This window comes from Miscanthus floridulus, chromosome 9 (assembly GCF_019320115.1).
Source record: "Miscanthus floridulus cultivar M001 chromosome 9, ASM1932011v1, whole genome shotgun sequence".
NCBI lineage: Eukaryota > Viridiplantae > Streptophyta > Magnoliopsida > Poales > Poaceae > Miscanthus > Miscanthus floridulus.
In genome coordinates, this window is record NC_089588.1 from 40,403,524 (window position 1) to 40,426,922 (window position 23,399).

Here is a 23,399-nt window from a genome sequence, read left to right on the forward strand (position 1 = left end):
CTTTCAGTTTGAAATGTAAAACTTCAAAGATATTCACTTGACAAGACGGAGGGGCCATTGAAAAGTTTAGAATTTGAGGGCCTATTCGAAACGCAGGAGTTTCACAGGAATCAATGTAATTTCATAGGGAAAACATAGAAACAGGAAAATCTTACCGCGTTACAAAAAGGCCCTGAAATGAGATACAAGGAAAAATCAAAACATGCAAGGCGTCATGGTGCAGGGCACAAACCACAAAGGAAGCGAAGCGAGTGTTGGGCACATAAATGAATAACTTGTCAGTGTACATATGTCCCACATGTCTGCTCAATTAAAATGACACATGGGTCCCCTTTTTTAGTCTTCATCATCAACCTTTTGCTTGCACAGATAGGGAATCTTTCGGCAATTATTCTTAGCTCCCAAAACCATTGCAACCATAGATCAAGATCATGATGATCCGGCACCTTAGAAGCTAACACGGACGGATGGCCGTGCATAATGCATTGCCTTTTGGAGGCAACGCAAAGCATTTCGCTTGTCATATATATAGTTTAGTTAGAGATCAGTATAGCCACAATTTTGGGTTGTTAATTAAAGGAATTCATCCATTCTGTTACCTTTGTTAGCTAGGGTTCTTATACCAAAGTGCGAACGATAATCGGTATTCAATTGCTGAGCTCTAGTCACACTAGGCAAGATCAGGGTTAGGTTTGGGCTGGACTGATCGTGGTCATTATTAAAAAAAAACCCCGACCATTCTCAATCACACCCAAACTACTAGCAGTGGTAAAGAAATAGAAATGCATAACGGAATACAAGACGAATTAGGGCTTGTTGGATCCATTAGCACTAAAATTAGCTAGCTAATAGCTAAGAACTGCTAATTTTTAGCAGGAGGGGCTATTTGGATCCACCTGCTATAATAGGTGGTTGGATAATGAGTTGAAGGTGTATATGAACTATTAGCACCTATTATTAACTTCAAACTTGCTAATGGAACTAGTTAACAACCTTTCAGCTAATAATTAGCAGCTTTATTAGCAGGTCTGGATGTAGTACTAATTTTAGCTGGTCATTTTTAGTGCTAATAGATCCGAATAGGCCCTGGTGTGCTTTTTCTGTACTTTTAGGAAACAATTCACAATTTTAAGCAAATAACAATGTTCAACACTGCAAGATAAATCTCTTGCACCGAAAGCAGAAAGTACAACCAACCCAGCCAGCATACCTACAGCTACAGCATATATGGGAAACAAATAAATTGATTGTTAATTAAGCAAGTGAGCAAAGCTTTGAGATCTATCAAATCCAGCTAGCTTTTGGTCTTAACTGAAAGCTGTGCCTGTATTTTATACCTTCAACTTGCACATCGATGCATTGTACTAGACCTTAAACATTGACAGATTTAGCATGACAGCAATTAGTAGTTTAAGTTCTGGTTTTGTGCTTCGGCCTTTTGCAAGGAACACAGAGCTTGTTTTGTTTCAATACACATTTCTGTCTTGGAGGTTGAGTAGAATATATCTGTGACCGTAATCGAAGGAAAGGAATATATTACCGTGCATTGCATGGGACACGTACACAGGAATGGGTCAATGGTGCTGCCTTGCTGCCGCCCTGTTAGCTGGTGAACAGCTAGCACGACGCCTGTCTGCAAAATGGACGGCATTTCCGTGATGAGCCCCTTGACGCTGTCTCATCAGCTCCCCGTGCAGTGCCTCCCCCTGTCCCCCATGCATGCGCCATATGCGTACGTGATGCGGCGGTCAAGCAGCGCGGCTAGCGGATGGCGGCAAACTCGTCAAGCATGAAGAGAGATGCGTCGCCAGTGGCGGATCCAAAAGGGGGGCTGGGGGGCTCCAGCCCCCCCTAATTTCTTGATTTCAATGCTAATTACTGTAGCAAAAACTTGATTTCACCGTTAAATCTTCGTGCAAATCAACAACTCTGTTGTTTTAGCCCCCCCTTATCCCGCATCCCACATCCGCCACTGTGCGTCGCTGGTCCTGTCACCTGTGGTGCCCGGCACGAAGAGAGCGGGTTTTTAGTTCCCCCGTTTTCTCTTTTGTATGTAATTCAAGGTTCATACGGATAATTTTAATTTCTAATCGTGGCTGGCGACACTAACCAACATCTGGTGGGGCCAGCATGCCATACACCCAGATGTAGCATGCCCATAAATTTTTTTTCCGTGATTCTCAGGCCGCTTCTCCCACCCACGACTCTTCTCCCTGCAGTGTTTCAACGTGGAAGCGGAAGGCGGTGCACTGGGGAAAAATCCCTCCCCCCAATTCACTCGGCCCTCCCTCCGCTCGGTGGCCCTCGCCCTTCTACTCCCTCGAGAGGCATTGGCGCCGCCGCCGGGTTTCTCCTCCACACGCACGGCCACCGTACCCACTGTTGGCACCACAGAGCTCCAAGATCTGCTGCAGTAGCCGAGCTCCTTTCCCCCACACACGGCGGTTGGACTCCTCCCCACCCGCCCCCAACTCCGCGCTTCAAGCTCTGTCGCCGATTTCACTCTCTTCGAGCTCTACCGCTGGTCTCGTCTCGTCCTCCTTGCGCACGGCAGCTAGGCTCATCCTTCCCACGTGTAGCTTGGCTCCTCCTCACGCACCGTTAGCTATGTGCTTTAGGCTCTTCCTCTTCCCAACTACACAGGCGAGGCCCCAATGTCTGTCTCCCTCCTCACGCGAGACCCCCCAGCCCGACCCGCCCCTAACCCACTTACCCCAAATGGCACGCTTCGACTCCTTTCGCTTCTTAGTGAGCTAGCTATTGAAGAAACCAGCTTTTGAATCGAAGCGTCGACAACTTAAGTTGTCCTAAAAAGGGCCTAAAGGTTAGTGGTCATTCTATATCTGGTCGTTCTCGCTACTTCATTTTGACGCTTTGCCCAGACGAATCATGAACGATCGGCGAAACTGGGGCAGCTGTATAACGTTTGATGGTTGGATTGGATGTCTAAGCTGTCGGGTATGGCTTCTTTCTGAATTCCAACAATCCAATCCAATGATCTTATTTGAGTCATCTAATCCATTCTCACTAGCGGAACCAGGGGCCTAGCAGGGCCGTGTGCCCCCCACCCCCACCCCAATACAGTAGAAAAATTATTAATACCTCTATAAATATTTTAATTTACAATATAATAAGATAATATATAAGACACTAAATTACCTTTTTTGGTCATAATATTACGATATTTTATGAATACTAACTACATATGTAAAACGTTAAAAAAATTGATGAGACATAACGATGATATGGTAATTTAGGTATGAGCGTGTGTTGTATTTATTTTTTAAAAATAGTATGAACGATGTTAAAAAAGCAATTTTCTGTAGCAATTAGGAGATTGGGAGGAGCGGCGTCGTATGTTGTGATGATCCCATACACCCGTACGTGCCTTTTGAATAATTAAACTGATGAGTCCAGCCCGTACGTGTCTTTGGAATTATAAATAATGTGAGGCTGTGGACCGTCCCGACGAGGCTGCTGAGTGCTGACCGTTTCTGATGCGAAGTGGCAATTGGCTCCGACGCGGACTCCGTAGAACTGGACGCGATTTTAAATTTTAGACTCAGCACGGCCGGATAGTGTACGTATTTGGCCGAATAATATACGTATTTAGTACAACTTTGGATTTGTGGTGTGGAGGAAGGATGGCCGAATAGTGTACGTATTTGGTCGGATAGTATACGTATTTGGTATAATTTTTTTGTAGTCTTTGAGACCGAATAGTATACGTTTTTAGCATCACCAGGTAGATGATTACTTTAGAATTTTTTTGGGTGTAGAGATTTAAAGATTTCGTCATGTTTGAGTGGTCCCCTTAATCAAAATTGTGGGTTCCGTCACTGTCTATTCTTGTTGCTTGTTTCTCGCTTGGTTTGGTCATTCGGGTCTTTTTTAGGAAACTGGTCATTTGGATCTAGTAATAGCCTCGTATGGTATGCGCCTAGCAAGTTTTTGGTCGCTGAAATGCAATTTGTGCGGTGTTTTGTCAGTTTAAATCACTTCCTTTAGACCGTGACAATCTTGGACAAGATGCTTCGGAATGAGCAGGAGTACAGGCAAATCTAAGCACCTCATGCCCTCCTGCTATCTGCGCCCACTCCAAGAGCAACATTCTAACAGCTATCAACTCTCTATGCAGCTCGCCGACCTTCTCCTCGAACGCCGCCACCGTGTCCTCCAGCTCGTCGCACCTCCTCCTCGCCTCTGCTACGATGGTCTCCAGGCAGCGGCGGCCACGCCCGCTGGCCACGGCACATCTCACCGCCCGGCTGGCGGCCGCCGCGGCGTCGAGCTCGGCCATGCACGGGACGCCCTCCTTCCTCCGCCGGTCGTACTCCTCCCTGACGTGTCTCTGCACGTCCTGGAGCGCACACTCCCACTGCGCCGCGGCCTTGCCGCCGCTGCCGGCGAGGCCACACACGCTGCGGCGCGGCCGGAACGCCAGCGCCGTGCCCAGCGCCCCGACGGCGAGCAGCGCCAGCGCGCGAGCGCCGGACACCGCCTCTTCGTCGGACCAGCAGTGGTGTGCGCCGGTGGCCGCGGTCTGCTGCTGCCTGGTGGTGCGCAGCAGCGCCCTCTCGCCGAGCCTGCGGAGGTTGGAGCCGCACTTGGCGAGCTCGGCTCCGCACCGCCGCTCCACGGCCTCGCACTCCGCGAACGCCGCCGCGGCGCGGCGAGCGGCGGCCGCCCCCTCGCCGCCGTGTCCGTGGCCGCCTTCGAGCCAGTGCAGCGCCGTGCGCGTGGCGGCGACGTAGCCCCTGAGCGTGTCCAGGCGGTCGCGGAGCCCGGCGCACGCGTCGAGCAGCTCCGCGGTGTCGTCGACGAGCTCGTCGATGGTCCTCCTGTCGATGCAGCTGGCGGCGCCGCCGCTCGCTATGCCCGACACGACGAGGCGCCTCTGCGCGGCGACGGCGAGGCTGAGCGCGCGGTCGAGCCATGCGGCGCTGGTGCAGGGTGCGAGCGGGTCGGCGCGGAGCTCGTCCAGCTCAGTGGCGAGCCAGCGGTCGTAGGCCGATCGGACCGGCGGCCACGGGGCCACCGCCGGCGAGGGCGCGAGCCGCGTGGATAGGCGCGAGGAGAACGAGCGAAGGAGCGTGGACGGCTTCTTCATGGTGCGCTCTGCCTTTGTTGGGTGATGTGTGCTCCTGTGGGAGGGCTGCTCATGCCTTTTTATATAACACTGTAGATGTGTGCTTGTTGTGGGTTAGTAGAGTTGTAAACGATTGGAGCGCGTCGCACATTTGTCTTTTTTAATTAATCATCAAAGGCTTTCATGCTTCGGTTCCTCCAACAGTATGATATATATGATTATTCATGCGCTTGGCGGCAGTTATACTTTAATGGTTGTATCACTACCGAAAACCGGCGATTTGCCGAGTGCCGGAGGCTTTGCCGAGTGTATTTTATCGGACACTCGGCAAAGACCATGTTTGCCGAGTGCCAGAAAAATACACTCGGCAAACAAAAACACACGGCAAAATACGTCTTTGCCGAGTGCTATTTTTTGGCACACGGCAAAATACGTCTTTGCCGAGTGTTTTTTTCTGGCACTCGGCAAAGAGGCTTTTTGCCGTGTGCATTTTTTTTGGCTCTCGGCAAATCAGTTTTTCGAAGCAATTTTTGAGGCCCTAAATGAATTCAAATGAAAAACTTTTCAACTACAAAGTTGTATAACTTCTCAAGATCTACAAAGTTTATTTTGGTCATTTATTCATTTGACAAAGCGACAATAACGTTGTTCATAAAATCTACATCACTCATATTAGTTTCATGAAAGTAGAAGATAGATATATAAGATTTGTGAACAATGTTACTACCACTATGTCGGATGAACAAATGACCAAAATAAACTTTGTAGATCTTGATAAGTTATGAAATTTTGTAGTTGGCAACACTTTGATTTGAAATCATCTTGTCATGCAAAAACGACGTTTGAATTTGAAAATTTTAAAATTTGAATTTTTCAAAAGACCTCGGATGGAAAAACTTCCTAAATGAAAATTGTAGATCTGCAAAAGTTATGAAACTATGTAGTTGACAACTTTTTGATTTGAAATCATCTTATCATGCAAAACTACGTTTGAATCTCTCAAATTTAAAATTCAAATTTTTCAAACAACCTCGGATGGAAAAACTTACTAAATGAAAATTGTAGATCTCAAAAAGTTATGAAACTTTGTAGTTGACCACTTGTTGATTTGAATTCATTTAGGGCCTCAAACAAGCAATTTACTCTCAGTTTGCCGAGTGCCTTTTTTCTGGCACTCGGCAAAGCCGTATTTCGCCGAGTGCCTATGTTTTGGCACTCGGCAAAGAGGCATTTTGCCGTGTGCATTTTTTTGCCCTCGGCAAATCAGTTTTTCGAAACAATTTTTGAGGCCCTAAATGAATTCAAATGAAAAACTTTTCAACTACAAAGTTGTATAACTTCTCAAGATCTACAAAGTTTATTTTGGTCATTTCTTCATTTGACAAAGCGACAATAACGTTGTTCATAAAATATGCATCTCTCATATCTCTTATATTAGTTTCATGAAAGTAGAAGAGAGATATATATGATTTGTGAACAATGTTACTACCACTATGTCGGATGAACAAATGACCAAAATAAACTTTGTAGATCTTGAGAAGTTATGAAATTTTGTAGTTGGCAACATTTTGATTTGAAATCATTTTGTCATGAAAAACGACGCTTGAATTTGAAAATTTTAAAATTTGAATTTTTCAAAAGACCTCGGATGGAAAAACTTCCTAAATAAAAATTGTAGATCTCCAAAAGTTATGAAACATTGTAGTTGGCAACTTTTTGATTTGAAAATATCTTGTCATGCAAAACTGCGTTTGAATTTTAAAATTTTAAAATTCAAATTTTATAAACGACCTCGGATGGAAAAACAACCAAAATAAACTCTGTAGATCTCAAAAAGTTATGAAACATTGTAGTTGGCAACTTTTTGATTTGAAAACATCTTGTCATGCAAAACTGCGTTTGAATTTCCAAATTTTAAAATTCAAATTTTGTAAACGACCTCGAATGGAAAAACTTCCTAAACTAAAAGTGTAGATCTCGAAAAGTTATGAAACTTTGTAGTTCACAACTTTTTTATTTGAATTCGTTTAGGGCCTCAAACAAACAATATACACTCGGTTTAGTATAATATATTGGAAACTAAAACGGAATCTAGACACAAGTGATAGTGTGGTGTAGTGGTAGAGGAGGTTTGTGCGTAGCAGGAGGTCTCGGGTTCGAATCCCGTCGGCCGCATAGCCGTGAAATTTACGCTGACCGGTGGGGGCCTCCATCAATTAAAAAAAATTTACATTTTTTTGGGTAAAAATTCTCATTTTTTTCGGGTTTTTTCGGTTCCAACTTTGCCGAGTGTTCGCCCTTTGCCGAGTGCCCAACAAAAAACACTCAGCAAAGACGTCTTTGTCGAGTCATTTTTTACCGAGTGTAATTCGCCGAGTGTTACACTCGGCGAACAATTCGCCGAGTGTTTTATGCCTTTTGCTGAGTGTTTGGGACACTCGGCAAACTCAAGGAGTCCGGTAGTGTATGGTTTGTAACCTATTGCTTGTGCTATCTACTTGTCAAAAGGGGGTCAGCCAACTCATCAGCATGGCCCCACATGTAACAATTTTTTATTTTGTACCTTCTCTCTTATCTATATATGAGGTCTACAGTCAATACTTATCTTTTACCACTCCTCCAATAATAAGAGTCAGTTATCAACTCTTAGATGTTATCTAATTATGTTTGTCCTACGGAGTTTTTATTCATACATTCTCTCTCTTGTCAAAACAGAGATAGATGAGTTATATGTATCATGCATTGAGACGCCCACAGAGCTTAACTTTTCTCTTTACCACTAGATCAAAGGCTTTTGTCCTCTTTTTCTCCTCCATGTGCCATCTAATACTAGCTTAGAGTTGGTCATTGGAGGTTCCCTTACTCTCCATCCTCCCAACATCCCATGCCTTCCTCACCTCACTATCCAAATTCACCGCTCGCTAAACGTTGATCCTTCAAGCTTCCCCATCTGCATGGAAGATGTGATGGGTGGAGCAGCACCTAGTTAGGGCTTGTTTGGTTTGGTGGAGACTAGAGAAGATTGAAAGGTATTGAAGGGGATTTTTATTCCATACAAGTAAAAATCTCCCTCGGTCCCTTTCAATCATCTCCAATCCACTTGATTGGGGATTAACCGAACAAGCCACCATGTAGAATCCTATGAGTCACTCCACCGGGTAGATTGATGTTAGCTCACGCTTGCCGCTAGCCACCAAACTCCCTAGCCAGGCCACTACGGCCTGTGGCCTATGTCTACGAGATAGAAGCATGTGCACACCGAGAAAGGGGGCATGAAGCATGATGAAGACGCCCAATCTACGGTAAGATTGACTCCACACTAAGATGCGGAAGGGGAAAGATGCACGGGGCATCTTGTGTGCTTGTGTCCTTGGCCCTCCGAGCTAGCGATGACGAAAAGAGAACTAGCGGGTTACTTTTTGGTCGTTCGCTCTCCTCCACGTCACTTCAGATCCTTTGTCAGCTAGCTACGTCGATCGTCATAGGGGATACCCTAATAAGTAATCGTGACACAACAATGCCCCATCACCATTATTATATATGTTAATAACAATGGTAACACAACAAACAACTTCACGAGGCTACCTAATAACAATTTACCTACCTCTGCTTATTTCTTCATATGAGGATATGTCTTGTGTGGCTAGCTTTAATAATTTTCTCAGACTATGGATCAGTGTTTAAAAAGGCGCTCTCCTAGGCTTGCCTGGGCACGCTTCAACGCTGGGCGGAGGGGCACCGCCTCGCCTAGGGGGGTAGGCAGACCCCTAGGCGGGCGTGGCTCCTCCCGCCGGTCGTGCTCCTCCCCGCCAGGCTGCTGCTCCTCCCCGCCTGTAGCACTCCTCCCCGCCGGGCTGCTACTCCCGTCGGTCACTCTCCTCCCCGTTGGGCTGCTCCTCCGCTAGTTCCTGCTCCAGCCGGCTGCTCCCCTCCCCGCCGGGTGGCTAGCCACCTGCACCAATCGGACGCTCCATGTCTCCTCTGCACCGCCTAGCGAAACGCCTAGGAATGCCTAGGCTTGCCTAAGCGCGCCAAAGCTCTAGGCGGGAGCTTAGCGCCTAAATAGCGCCTAGCGCTTTTTTTAACTTTGATATGGGTCCACTCAATTAGAACAGAGGAGATGTGGTCAACCAAACACACCGTTTGGCCCCTGCTGTGCCAAACCCTAGTCAATTCCTGCGAATAATCATAGGCTAGGCGTATGTGGACGCCATGCATGAAGAGGCATGCATCCGGTACAGCCTATGCAGTGTCTCAGATTGCCAAAGTGAAATTTTTGTATTTTGGTCCCTTTTGAAAATAATTTTTACAAAAAGACCTACGTCAAAACGTTTTATGAAAATAGACCATTTTTAGGCGTCTTAGAACATGACGCCGAGGTATGGGGGTCGGCATCGACTGACACGACGCCGAGGTATTGCCACATCACGGACGACTGGGGTCATCGGTGACACGGTGGCGCGTGGGTCTGAGACGTCGGCGTCATGTCAGCCAACGCCAAGGGCCCAACCTCGGCGCGGCTGGACTACGCGCTGAGCTATTGGCACCATCTGACACGCGGCCCAGGCGGCCCAACAACGCATGGTGGCCCAGTAGCTCGGCGCGGGGTCACTTAACGCCAAGCCACAGACCTCGGAGTGGCCCGACTCAACGCCGAGGTCTGGTCCCTTGAGGTCGCGCCGAGGCCCCCTTCTTCTTCCTCCCTCCATTCTGAAGACGGCCGACCTCCTCTCTTTCTCTTCTCCCCCATGCCGCCACCAAACCCTAGCCTCCAAAATTGACCCTAGGTGCCACGATCTTGGCTCCCGAAGCTTCCTCGAGGTAATGGTCCCTCCCCTCCTCCATTCTATCCGCGTAGATGTGCTTATATTGTCCCTAATCATGTGGAATCATGGGTGTATGGTGTTTTGGTATATTTGTGTTTGCATTTGCAAAATGTATGGCTTAGGATGATTGAGTGCATTGTTGTTTAACTGTTTTATGTGCTGAACATGTTAGGTTAGTTTGGTTTCTAGTTATTTTGGTCATTAGGGTTCTTTGTTTATTGTAGGTGTCATTAGTGTTAGTTATTTGTTGGTCATTAGGGTTAGTATGTATTTTATTTATTTGTTGGTCATTACATTTCAATTTTTTATGACTAGAAATGATTATGTTGTTGGGGTTGAAAAAGATGAAATAATATATTTTAGTTTCTACTTATTGGATTGAAACTCGCATGATATATTGATATGTGACACTACTTGTTGTGTGATGGCTGTAGATGGATAAATTAGTGAGGTTGCATCATGGAGGCCGTATTGTTAGGACAAGAGATGATAGTTTGGAATTTCTGGACATGTGTGAGGAGTTGTTGATTTTTTCTGAAACACCATCTTTGACCTAGTTAGTGGAGTGAGTGAAGGTTAAGTTAGGCTGGAATGAAGGAGACGTGCATGTTCAGATTGAAGGTGTCATAGATGTTGGGTCATCGAAGGGTCCTCGGATCAAGCGGTTGCTCAAAATTACAAGCGAGACTGAATGGAATGATTACAAGGCAGTTGTATTGGCCTCAGAAGTGCGATCTTTGGATTTAGTAGTAAGTAAGGAGTCCGGCTTAGGAAATGATAACTTCGAAGCATGGCCATCTTCCCCCGCTCACATAGGTTATGGTCCTTTGTCTGAAGAAGAAATACTTGTCACACAACTAGGCTATAGTGGAGATGAGGAAGAGAATCCGGTTGCCGATGGTGAGGGCAATCATGATAGTGATGAAGAGGATGATGATTATGTAATTGGTGATGCCGAAGAAGGTTTGGACGATGCTAGCGGAGACTTTTCTATTGAGGATGAGCTTAGCGACGAAGATGATCTTAGTGGTGAAGAAGACTTTGGTGATGCTAGGGCTACGAACCATTTTGACATGGAGATAGCTGGAGATGATGAATCCTTCGTAGAGGAGATAGCCGAAGACTCTGATGACGATCGCCCTATTGGTCGTCTCAATTTTAGGGAAATAGAGATATTGTCTAGGGTCTTGCCTTGGAGAGATCCACTAGTTGGTGATTTTGAGAACCTTAGCCATGGTCATAGGGCAGTAGCTGATGGTGGGCCAAGTGATACAACTGTGCCTGATGTTAGCGGTTGCCTCATCATACGAAAGGGCATATTGTTTGCTACCATGGATGAATTGAAATCATGGTTGCAAGATTACTCCATTGTACACAACCGACCTTTTAGGGTCATCAATTCATTCAAGGAGAAGAGGTACACTATTGCTTGTGAAGAACAACAGTGTGGTTGGAGAGTATGTGCTAGGAAGACGAAGGCAGGCAAATGGAAGATTACCTCAGTGAAGCAACCACATGTTTGTGCCACTGCTGAGGTAGAAGAGAGCCATCTGTAGCTCAATTCTAGGTTCATTGCAAGGCAGTTATGCCCCGTGGTGAAGCATATGCCAACCATTATGGTGTCTACGTTGGTTGAGATCATCTTCCAATGGTACAATTACTATGTCAAGTATGGGAAAGCATGGAGGGCAAAGCAGCGTGCATTGGAAATAATATTTGGAAATTGGGAAGAAGCTTATGAGCGCCTCCCTGTAATGTTGAACGCAATGAGGGTTGTAAATCCTGGGATGCACTTCGAGTATTTACCTAAGGAGGGTGAAATAAGGAATGGTAGCCAGGTATTTGGAAGGGCGTTTTGGGCGTTCGGGCAGAGCATCGAAGCATCAAGCATTGCAGGCCCGTCGTCTCAATTGATAGGACCTTTCTTACAGGGAAATTTGAAGACACAATGCTTATTTGTATTGGGACAGATGCAGAAGACCAGCTTGTGCCCTTGGCCTTTGCAATTGTTCGGAAGGAGGACATGGATAGTTGGTGTTGGTTTCTCAGGCTAGTAAGACAAGTGGTAGTTGGTCTAGGACATGATGTTTGTGTGATATCCGATTGGCATGCTGGCATTCTGAATGCCGTAGAACAAGAGATTCTTGGTTACGGCCAAATACATCACCGGTGGTGCACCAGACACCTTGCTCAGAATCTTATAAGGCGTGATCACACAAAGGACAACTTCAAATTATTTGAGGAGGTTTGCAGGCAGCAAGAGGTTCAATTATTCAAAGACAAGTTAGATACCCTAAAGTTAGCCACAAATGTTGATGGTAGGCAATTCTTGAGCGAGTTGATGGCGTCGAAGGATAAGTGGTCACTTGCATATGACACCGGTGGTTGGAGATGGGGCTTCATGACTAGTAACATGGCAGAGATGCTCAACAGCCTTCTAAGAGGTTGTCGTGGTCTGCCTGTGACTGCTATTGTCTCATTCACCTTCTACAAGTTGAATTCTTGGTTCATTTCGAGGAGGAAGCATGCGAGGTCTCTATGGACAGCAGGCAAAGCTTGGCCACTTTTAGCATCTTAGGAACTAGCTTTCTCAAAGAAAAAGTCTAAACGACAGAAGGGTTCATGTTTCGATCCGATCAACCATGGATATGAGATTCTAGAGGGTGGTGGAACTAACATTGGTGGTGAAAACCGGGGTGCTCGAAAACATAAAGTAGTGATCAATGATAACAAGTGTATGTGTGGAAAACCGATCATATACCATAGGCCTTGCTCCCACAAGAAACGGCGCAGCAGTGGGGTGTCCCTGAGGTGGCTTCATCAGCAGTTTTAGGAGTACCCACCCAACATAGACGCCCAAACCGAGACATACTACTGTCGGGCCTACGTCCTACACATGTTTGGTACGGTTCTCTTCCCTAACGGCACTGGAGACACGGCGTCCTGGATGTACATCCCATGCCTTGGGAACTAGGAGGATGCCGGCAATAGGAGTTAGGGCTCGGCTATACTTGCCTTCCTGTACCGTCAGCTTTGCGAGGCATGCCGCCATCCTGGAGGCGCACACGCTACAATGTCAGGGTGCATCACACTGTTGCAGGTAATAAAGCAAAGTTGTACAAGTTTCCACTACAATTCAATGTTTTTTTCTTAACAAAAGTGATTAACATTCAAGTTTCCACTCTTTTTTGTAGATTTGGATGTGGGAGAGGCTTCCAGTTGGGAGACCGCATCAGCTTGATCCCCCACAACCTTGGTTTCCTCAAGGAGACGCAGTTGTCGCCCCTACCATGGCACACCTCTATGAGCGAGCCCACGGAACTTACCACGTGTCACGCCATGCGTACATCAGCTTCACCAATGAGCTGGACACCCTTTTGCCACAGCATGTAAGTTTCCCACCCTTTTGGCCTAATTGAGGATATGTGCACAAATTGAGCGTCGACTAGTTGATGACGATGTTGTGTATAGGTTCAATGGCGCCCATATCGGCGGAGGCAAGTCACGGATCTCAACTTGAGCTCCTTGTGCATGGCAAATGCGGACGTCTGGACGATGAGGAACCCCCTTATTTGTTTCTATGCAGTGGAGTACCACCTCCCTCACCATGTAGCACGGCAGTTTGGTAGGCTGCAGCCTTCTCCGCCCGATGATTTCTCCACCGGTTGGCAGCTCCACAAGTACGTAACATGCAATATTTTGTTCGTTTCACATGAATAAATCATTGAGTAGGCCTTCATATTCCTGCTATGGTGTAAAATTTGTAGGTTTAGCAAACAAAAAAATAAGAAGATCACCAACCGGCAGCTGGAGCACCAGCGCTACATTGATGAGTGGATGTTGATGGAGCAGAACAACATGGGCATCCATGCCGTCCATCGTGACAAGGCATTCGATGATTACCTTGTTTGGTTTGGTCAACGAACAAGGCTTCAATTGAGGCCCGCTTGGACGGAGCAAGACATTGCTGACATTGTGAGCGAGGATGAGGGCAACAACCCATATGACCAAACTACTCGAGAAGGCAGGCAAGTTGAGATAGCCACTGCGTTAGCTAGAGCTGTAAGTGATACAACTATTTCCATCTCTAAGGTCTTTACTATCATGGAGACTTAAATTCTTGTTTTTGTTGCATAGAGCACGGAGATAATGAGGACAGTGGCCGAGCAAGGAAGGGCATTGATGATTCCTGTGGGCGATCCTGATGAGGCCTCCATGTTACGACAGCACATTCAGGTAGTCTCCTCTCATTCAGTTGATGTTACATCTTTATATAGTTTTGCGACTAACCCCACTTACTAATAGTGCTTTCAAAATGCAGCGTGCCATGCATCGCCTCCGAAAGGTAGCTGCACGCCTTGGATGTAGACGTTCCCCGGATGTGGCAGTCCCACAACAGCTTGGTGCTGGACCTTCTACTGCACATGTTGGAGGGACTTCATCTTCACATGGTGCACATGGTGGCAGGACTTCTTCTTCACATGGTGTAGCAACTAGTGCAGAGGGTGGTCAAGGACATGGTCATTATGATGATGAAGATGATGAAGGACAGGGAGAGTACTATGATTATGAGTATGATGAGATTGGCATGTCCCAGCTTGGAGATGCACCCCAAGGAACTCAAGGCCCCTCCGGTTCTGGACGTCCACAGAGGATGCTCAGACCAGTGGACAGGTACACTCTAGGTACCTATCCATTTGGGAGGGGAAAGCGTTACGCTCGCCGTCCATGTTAAGGTACAAGGAGCGATAAAAGATCCAAAGACTTCATATGCTATATTTTGTGCATGGACTATGTATGCATTGGACCTTATGTAATGCACTATGTATGGACCTTGTACTATGTTTGGACTATGTTGGTTGATTGATGAAGCATATGTATGGACTATGTTGGATGTTGAATGTGTTGGACTATGTTGGATGTTGAATGTGTTGGACCTTATGTATGTATGGATGTTGAATGAATGTGTATGTCAGTGTGGTCATTTGTTATGTGAAATTCTGTGTATTCTGTGTATTATGTTTTTTGGTGAACCCCAAGCTCGGCGTATCCACCACGATATTTAATTTAAGATAAGCTATACTTTATTTCTGAAATGAAAATGTGATTGTCCTCATAATGATATTCCCCAAATGTGGAACGTCGCCATGTTTCATGTTTCTAGCTATCAAGAGAGGGCCTCCGTCGCAACTCACAAGAAAGAAGGGGTGTCATCATCCCCATCCTCCATGTTACAATCAACCTCTATTGGATCCACGGTGACATGGCAAGCACATAAAGGGGACGAAGCGGCTTAGGAGAGTCGGGGAGCTAGCGAGCTCAGGTCTGTTGTTGGCACAAGGTCATCGTCGGCTGATTAGAGTAGTGGGCAATAGTGAAGCAAATCAAAGAAGAGATGATATATTTTGGTGAACCCAGGAGCTTGGCGTCAATTGAACACACGCCAAGGGTGGGCACCTCGGCGTTTAGTCATTTGACGCTGACCACTGGTGCATACTGGATTCCTTTGCCTCGAAGCGCCGAGGTGCCCAACCTCAGCGTGTCGTAAATTGACGCCGAGCCATTAACCTCGGCGTGGGCCGACTAAGTGCCGAGGTTCGGCCCAAACCTGGTGCCGGCCGTTGTGATCCCTAGGGTTGGCGTGGGCCAACTCGACGCCGAGCCTCAGCCCGCAAACGGCCGAGCCAAACACTAGGGTTGGCGTGGGCCGACTCGACGCCGAGCCTCAGCCCAACTCGCAAACGGCTGAGCCAAACCCTAGGGTTGGCGTGGGCTGACTCAACACCGAGCCTTCTATCTCAGCGTTGTCTGACTTGACGCCGAGCCTATGAATCATAAAATAGAAAGAATAAAGTATTAAAGACAGAGGTCTTGTAAACCTTTGGTTTGCAATCCTATTTGCATGATTCAAATGAAAAATCTTTCTCAACGATTCCTCTTCTACTAACATAAGTTATACTAATAAGAGTAGACATGCTATATTTATGTTTGTTCCTGCAGGAAAAACTGAATGTTGGTTCGATTTCAATCCCCTATTTTTAGAGAGTCAAATCTTTTTTTTAGTTTGGGAATCAACCATAGTACATGAAACTTAGAGGCAGGTAAACTGCAATTTATGAAATAGCGAATGCACAACGATTACACTCACATCAAAACTAACAATGGCATGTCGCAAACTAAACCTAGCATGCCTTAGGGGATTGAAAGAAACAAGTGATACAGACATTGCAAAGAGTACACACTCACATGAAAACTAACAATGGTATGTTGTAAACTAAACCTAGCATGCCTTAGGAGATTGAAAAGAACAACTCATACAAGCATTCCACATTTGGATTAACTAACAAAGGTTGGTCCTAATAATGCTCCCACATATTGAACTGAGTTGCGCCTTCCCCATAGTATCCTCCAGTTGATGGAGGCGATGGTGGTGGCGGTGGAGAAGGAGGCCCGTCCTTCTTATGGTACGGGCACTCACAGTATGGATTATTGCATAGTGCCTCCTCTGCATCATTGCTATTGTCGTCGTCCGACTTGTCCCTGTTACCACTTCCAGGGCCATACTCTAGGTCAAAGATGCGTCCCTGTAGATATGTGATGTACTGTTGATGGGGATAGATAGGAGGAGGGTCGACCCATCTAGTGAAGCCACAGTTATCTGGACAGCTTGAATCCTGAAAACCCATCTACCAATAAGTACTACTAGAAACCAAATGCAAATCTAAAAAATGAGAGAGTTCAAAGGAAATACAAATCCTCGCAGGCATCTGAAGAAACGACGGCCTCCACCGTCATAGTCGTTGTACATCTGCACAACGCAATCCAAACCGTGGTGGCATTTTGGCCAATCTTCAATGCGCTTGTCGTATGATCTAAGAGGTCTCTCACGGGTGAAGTCACTCTTCCTCTCCAAAGGAAATTCCTCTATTGGTTCTTCAAAAGAATCAGGACCCTAGAGAACCCTCCCACACAATCGGAGGTCCCTTCCTCACCTCCTTTCCTCTCCCTCCGCCGAAACCCTTTCCACTCGAGGAACCTCCGCTCGACATTTCCTAAAACTAAACCAGAAAACAAGTTGTGTGGATGTGGAGCAAGACATAGGACCACTATATATAGAGATGAAGGCAGGTTCACCATGAATGCTACTTGACAAAAAACTTGTGTGCGTACTCATTTATTGAATCTGCAAAGGCTAGATGCTTCATCTGAAAAGCCTACAACCATGACCGGTCATTTCATCTGAAAAGGCTACACCTGTGTTTTGTCACTTCATCTAAATGCAGTACATCACTCTGATATTAATTCACTGCGTATACGGATACAACAGTAAACGAATCTAGGCTTTTCAGTGAGTTTTCAAATAGACTTTTCATTGACTGCAACAGTACTTGTAGCCCTTTCAGTGACTGCAATAGCACAAGTAGCCTTTTCAGTGATACAAACAGTAGCACTACAGTCTTAGGATAGTTAACGAAGTACAGGGCATAAGACCATCTGAAATAAAAGCATAGTGCATTACAACATAATAAAAAAAGTCCAGGAATAAGTTCATCTGAAATAAAAGCAGAGTGCATTACAACATAGTAAAAAAAGTCCAGGGCTACACGACATCGCTCGTGAATAAACCAAATACCTACTGAGTGCAACGAGGCCACTTTCCCTTCCTCTGGGCATCGGGATTCTCCTCCATCGCTGCCTTCGCTCGGCGCACACGCTCAAGCTTCTTCTCCCTCTCCGCCCTGTACGCAGCAACACGCCTCCTTTCCTCCTCTTCCTTATGCTCCTTTTCTATAGCCTCCTGTCTGCGTCTCTGCTCAAACCTCTCCTTAACCTCCGCATCCCACTCCTTCAGGCCTTCTAGATGCTGCTTGTCCGACTCCTTGATCTCAGTGTCAATCCACTGCTCAAAGTCACACAGTGGTGGAACGGTCTGCAAGAAAAACAAATTGTTACAAAACAAATAAATAAGCAATACTTAATATCACAAGAAAATTAATTAACACACAATAAAAATTCCTCACAAACGATGCACGGCGCTGTTGCTTTGTAGGTTCCCATGCATAATTGGGACACATCCAGTACCTCTGTCTATATGTTTCCTCATCTTCAGAGATGTCTACCTTGCAAGGATCACCACAAAAGCACATTGGTCGAGGAACACCTTCAGGGACAGGCTTTAGGTCGTAGGGATTTGCCCTCTGGCGACCATAGCTACAATTAAAGAATTTAGTCATATTAACGGAGAACCAAACCTAAACCTAGGGTTTTCTATTTGTTGCACAAATAATGAATAAACATTGGGATTATCCTTGGAATACGAGCTTTACCACGCCTTGGCATCCTAACATTACGTAGAAAAAAATCAATCCAAAGTACCTTGCAACGAATGTAAAGCTACTAACACTAAATCACCATACCTCCCAAATAAGCTTTTCATTACAAACCCTAAGCAAATTTGAATCCCAACAAACACAAAATTTAACTCAATGATTATAAACCAGAACATATACAACAACAACAACAACCATACATTTAGGTCATTCAATCATTTGAACCACCATACATTGCACGAATGACATGAACATGAACCAAACCTATAATGCCAAGTTCAAAAACAACCGAATCTAAATGGATGAAATGAAAGAGGGGAAAGAGGAGTACCTTGGCAAAACGCCTTGGTCATAAAAAATTGAAATGTAATGACCAACAAATAAATAAAATACATACTAACCCTAATGACCAACAAATAACTAACCCTAATGACACCTACAATAAACAAAGAACCCTAATGACCAAAATAACTAGAAACCAAACTAACCTAACATGTTCAGCACATAAAACAGTTAAACAACAATGCACTCAATCATCCTAAGCCATACATTTTGCAAATGCAAACACAAATATACCAAAACACCATACACCCATGATTCCACATGATTAGGGACAATGCAAGCACATCTACGCGGATAGATTGGAGGAGGGGAGGGACCATTACCTCGAGAAAGCTTCGGGAGACAAGATCCGGACACCTAGAGTCGCATTTGGGGGTTAGAAGTTTCGTGGGGGCCGTGGGGGATTTGAGGGCCGGCGGTCTTCAGAATGGAGGGAGGAAGAAGAAGGGGGCCTCGGCGCGGCCTCAAGGGACCAGACCTCGGCGTTGAGTCGGACCGCGCCGAGGTCTGTGGCTCGGCGTTAAGTGACCCCGTGCCGAGCTACTGGGCCACCGTGCGTTGTTGGGCCGCCTGGGCCGCGCACCGGATGGTGCCAATAGCTCGGCGCGCAGTCCAGCCGCGCCGAGGTTGGGCCCTTGGCGTTGGCTGACACGACGCCGACGTCTCGGACCCACACGCCACCGTGTCGCCGACGACCCCGGTCGTCCTGTGACGTGGCAATACCTCGGCGTCGTGTCAGTCGACGCCGACCCCCATACCTCGGCGTCATGTTCTAAGACGCCTAAAAATGATCTATTTTCAGAAAACGTTTTGACGTAGGTCTTTTTATAAAAATTATTTTCAAAAGGGACCAAAATATAAAAATTTCACGATAGCCAAAAGGCAGCCCTACTGTTGTGAACCTCAACTTGCAATGGGAGACCACCACGGGTGCAGGGCATGGTTTTTTATTTTTTGACGAGAATCTACGGAGGGGAGAGCTTCACGGCCTGGCATATATTAAACATCAAGGAAGTTTGGTTACATCTCAAGACGATAGTGCAGGGCATGTTGGGCGCGATCTGGCGCCAATCATGCCCCCGGTACACGTCTCACAATCCCACCTCGTCATGTTCATTTGACTTATAAGTCATATCTTTTCAGCCAACGAACAATATTTTTCTCTTACAACAAATCAGCTAACAATACTTTTAGTCATGGCTTATCAGCCAAGACGGTGGTGTTTAGAAAATGCATGTTACTGTGAGGTCCTGATTGCTTGCATTTGGGAGCTTCTTGATGCTGGCACCACTCATCAAGCCGGCTGTTTTTTAATCAGTTTCCAATGGCAGTGAGCACAAGCTGATGTACGTATATAGGACACGATTGATTGTTGGTTTTAAATGAAGCGAAAAATCTACATATGTGTGAACAGGATCCACTGTCGTTCAAAAGTGGCTCATGTTCGCCCTGTTCTCTTAGCTTATAAGCCGTACTTTTTCAGCCAACGAACAGTATTTTTCTCTCACAACAAATCAGTCAACAGTACTTTTAGTTATAGCTTATCAGCCAAGCGAACAGAGTATTTAGCTCTCTCTTTTTTAATGAGCGGCTTAGATCCTGCTGCCTGTATATTTTCTAGTGGGGAAAAAAAAACTTTAGAATGTAGTAGCTGTGTGTATATGTATTGCACCTTTTGTGGGTAGATAGTTTGGAAAGTTGGGCTGCTTGGAATGGAAGCCACACAATAACTCGTCAGATTTATGCATCTTCGCTTCTCCTATATTTTAGATGTCTAGTGTTTTATTGTTGTTCAGGCACCATACAATTTTGTCATTGTTTAACTATAGAAAAAAAAATATGAGTTGTTCTTTTAATCGTACTAGTTGAGTGTGCAAGATTGTTGTCTAACAATTTCAAAAAAATCAGGCACCTGAAATATAGCAACTCCCAAATGAATGTCAACTTTATAAATAATCATGAATATTATTAGCATATATATTTCCTCTGAAAACCTAATTAGGCCTCAAATTTGTGGGAAACAAAGATCTACGGTATATGGGCTAAGAACATTGCACGACATAGGTCGGTGTGTCCACAAAGTGAGTCATCTAACTTTGTCCTGAAGCAAGACCTTATCTAAAAAATGGCCAGTATGGCTGAAATAACACTTGGACATCATTTGAATAAATTGTAATTTTCTGGAAACAAATGCAAAGGGTCCTCTATGAAAGAATAAATAAAAAACGGACGAGAAGAAAGAGAGTAAAGAAATGATGGACAATGCGTAGTATGATCATTGGTGTTTGAACAAGGGGATCACACCAATTTCAAACACTTCAACTCAAATTGCCACTATCCAACTAATCATCTGTGCCCATACACACACTAATATTTAGATAGGGTTCGGGGGTTTTTTCTTTGTTTTCGTTTTTTCCATTAGCCACCTGTGTCGCATGCCGATACGGAAACGAGCATGCTGGGGCTTTTGGGTCCTTTTATGGTACCCGTGTGCAGCGTGCTGCCTGATCAGATTTTTTTTTATGGCTAGGTTGTTTTTCATCGTAATTTCGTAGTGAGTTTCCTAAAAACTGATAGGAACTAATGGAATTTCCATGTGAGTTACACACAATAGACAGTGAAATTAATTTTTCCTATATCAGGTTTCCATACTCAAAACAATCTTATAAATGTCTATCGGATTTATGAAAATTGAAAGTTCAATTCATAATTTTTTTTCTATTGGTTTCTGGATAATCACCCGAAAAGATCCACACCGAAAAGTGTATTATTTCAGTTTCCAGTAGTGACAGATATCAATTCATACAATTTTCTTCCTTTGTCCTCATAAGCACACCATCAAAGAAACAGAAATATCTGCATGCTACCCTTACTCCCCATCTCTACTTGAATATCTTCATTGTTTAACCTAGTGTTTCAGTGTTGACCCTTGTTCCCTCCACCGAAACAACAACAGCATACGGGGGACACCTCATGTCCTCGTCACCCCATAATTAAACTAAAACAAACGCAACCCTAATCAACGTGAAACATACTTAACACCGCACAATTAACCTAAAGGCATTTCCACCTTAATTTATTCGACACTAACCACTAATAATTAACACTAACCACAATTCTGCCATAATGGAGCTAACAACACCACTGCACTTAGCTAGGTACGCATGGTTTTTATTTTATTTTGCTTGAGTACACCGCCTTTTCAACACCGCCCTATGGTCATGTGCTTGACAATGGGAGAATCGCACCGTGGCGGCAGGATGGCGACCGCGCTAGATTCTTGGGTGCCCCTTGGTCTCCTGGTGCAGGGCCAAGATCAACTCCAGCCACATTTGTTTAGGCCCCATCCTGCCCCAGATTGCATCAACAAAGATGTCATTAATGTAATGTGTGATTGCATTGTGATGGTTGTGCATTTGTGATGAATTTGTAGGTACATGATACTTCGAGTGGGCGACGAGGTGAACACGTATGTCCCTAAGAATTGCATCATTTAGAAATGGAGGTGTTAATATGCAGCTCTTCTTGGTTGGGTCTCCAGAAGAATCCAGCATGAACAGCAAAGTGGCACAGCTGTAGGTTTCTCATCTGACTGGAATTGATGTGGCTTCAAGTTCCAGTGTTGTTGCGTCAGTTACATCTATCCAAGTGGATGCCTGTTCAATCAAGTTAGTTATATATACTCGTTGCACAGCTCAAGTTGTGCACTGAAAATTCATTTGGTGAACTATTGATGTATTGTATTCTGCCAAGGCTCTCAGCATGCAGTTTGTTTTGTTTGTTTTTTAAGAAGGGAAGTTCAATTATTTGAAGAAGAATTTGGATGCTTCAAGAAAATAATGGGGTCTGTTTTAATAATTCAAGGTGGCAGATTCCTAAAAAATCAGTGGCTAAATTTCTGTGCAAGTGTTTGTCTGCCCATACGGCCAAATGGACCCTTTTCTTTCATCAAACATCACATCAAACAAACAGTTGCATGTCATTCTGGCTTGCCTTAAAACAATGTTGGCTAATTAAGGTTTTTAATGTGTTTTTTTAAAAAAAAAACTCGGTTCACAACACAACTAAAATAGTTGCTTTTAGTGAACATTCGAATAAAGAGATCATTTTTCATCTCCAAATTGATGAAAAAATTGGTAACCTAAGTTCATGATATCTACTTACCTGTATCGTCTACTCACTCGAGAGTATATAAGAACATAAGAGCCAACTTCCAATACAAGTTACACAACTTCTCTTATAGCAGAATTCTACCCAAAAATCCGTGATTGCCAGAGTATTCCTTCAAATTAAACCCTGACGTGCCAAAGGCAGCCTACCATGTAATGACCCCTAACAGCACTAACAATCCCAAGACCTATAAAAAATATTTGCACCATTGTTCTTCCAGCACCCAGCAGTCAATACTTGGACATGGAACCAAAACTAGATAAAAACTTGGCATCCAACATCCGACCACTGGATCGATCAAGAATAAAAGCAGTGAGTGATCAAACTAGCAAACCAGAGCTGAGAGTATCCAGCAACCGCACTAAGAACATGTAATTGAGTACTAGTGAGCAAATCTAACAGCGAGATTTCTGCAGATGCTGCTGCTGAAGCACATGGAGATACGCATGCATATGATGGCTGCTTCGTGGGGGTGTACGACCAAGTGTCCTTGCCAACTTTGCTTCTGTCGGCACCTTTGTTTATCTCTAGATGCATTGAACTAGTATATTATGTGTAATAGTGGTTTATCAGGGCCCGTTTGGCCGGGCTCCCGCGGGCTCCGGCTCCTGCACCGTAGCCGGGTGTCGGCCGCCCAGCAGC

General features: G+C 45.1%; 1 long non-coding RNA gene across 1 annotated transcript; it reads left to right on the forward strand.

Moving 5' to 3' along the window:
* Positions 1-14,052: 14,052 nt before the first annotated feature.
* On the forward strand, positions 14,053-14,802 carry LOC136481791 (uncharacterized). The gene is made up of 2 exons (XR_010764845.1): positions 14,053-14,151; positions 14,237-14,802. It is a non-coding gene; the product is annotated as an uncharacterized lncRNA (long non-coding RNA).
* Positions 14,803-23,399: the final 8,597 nt, after the last annotated feature.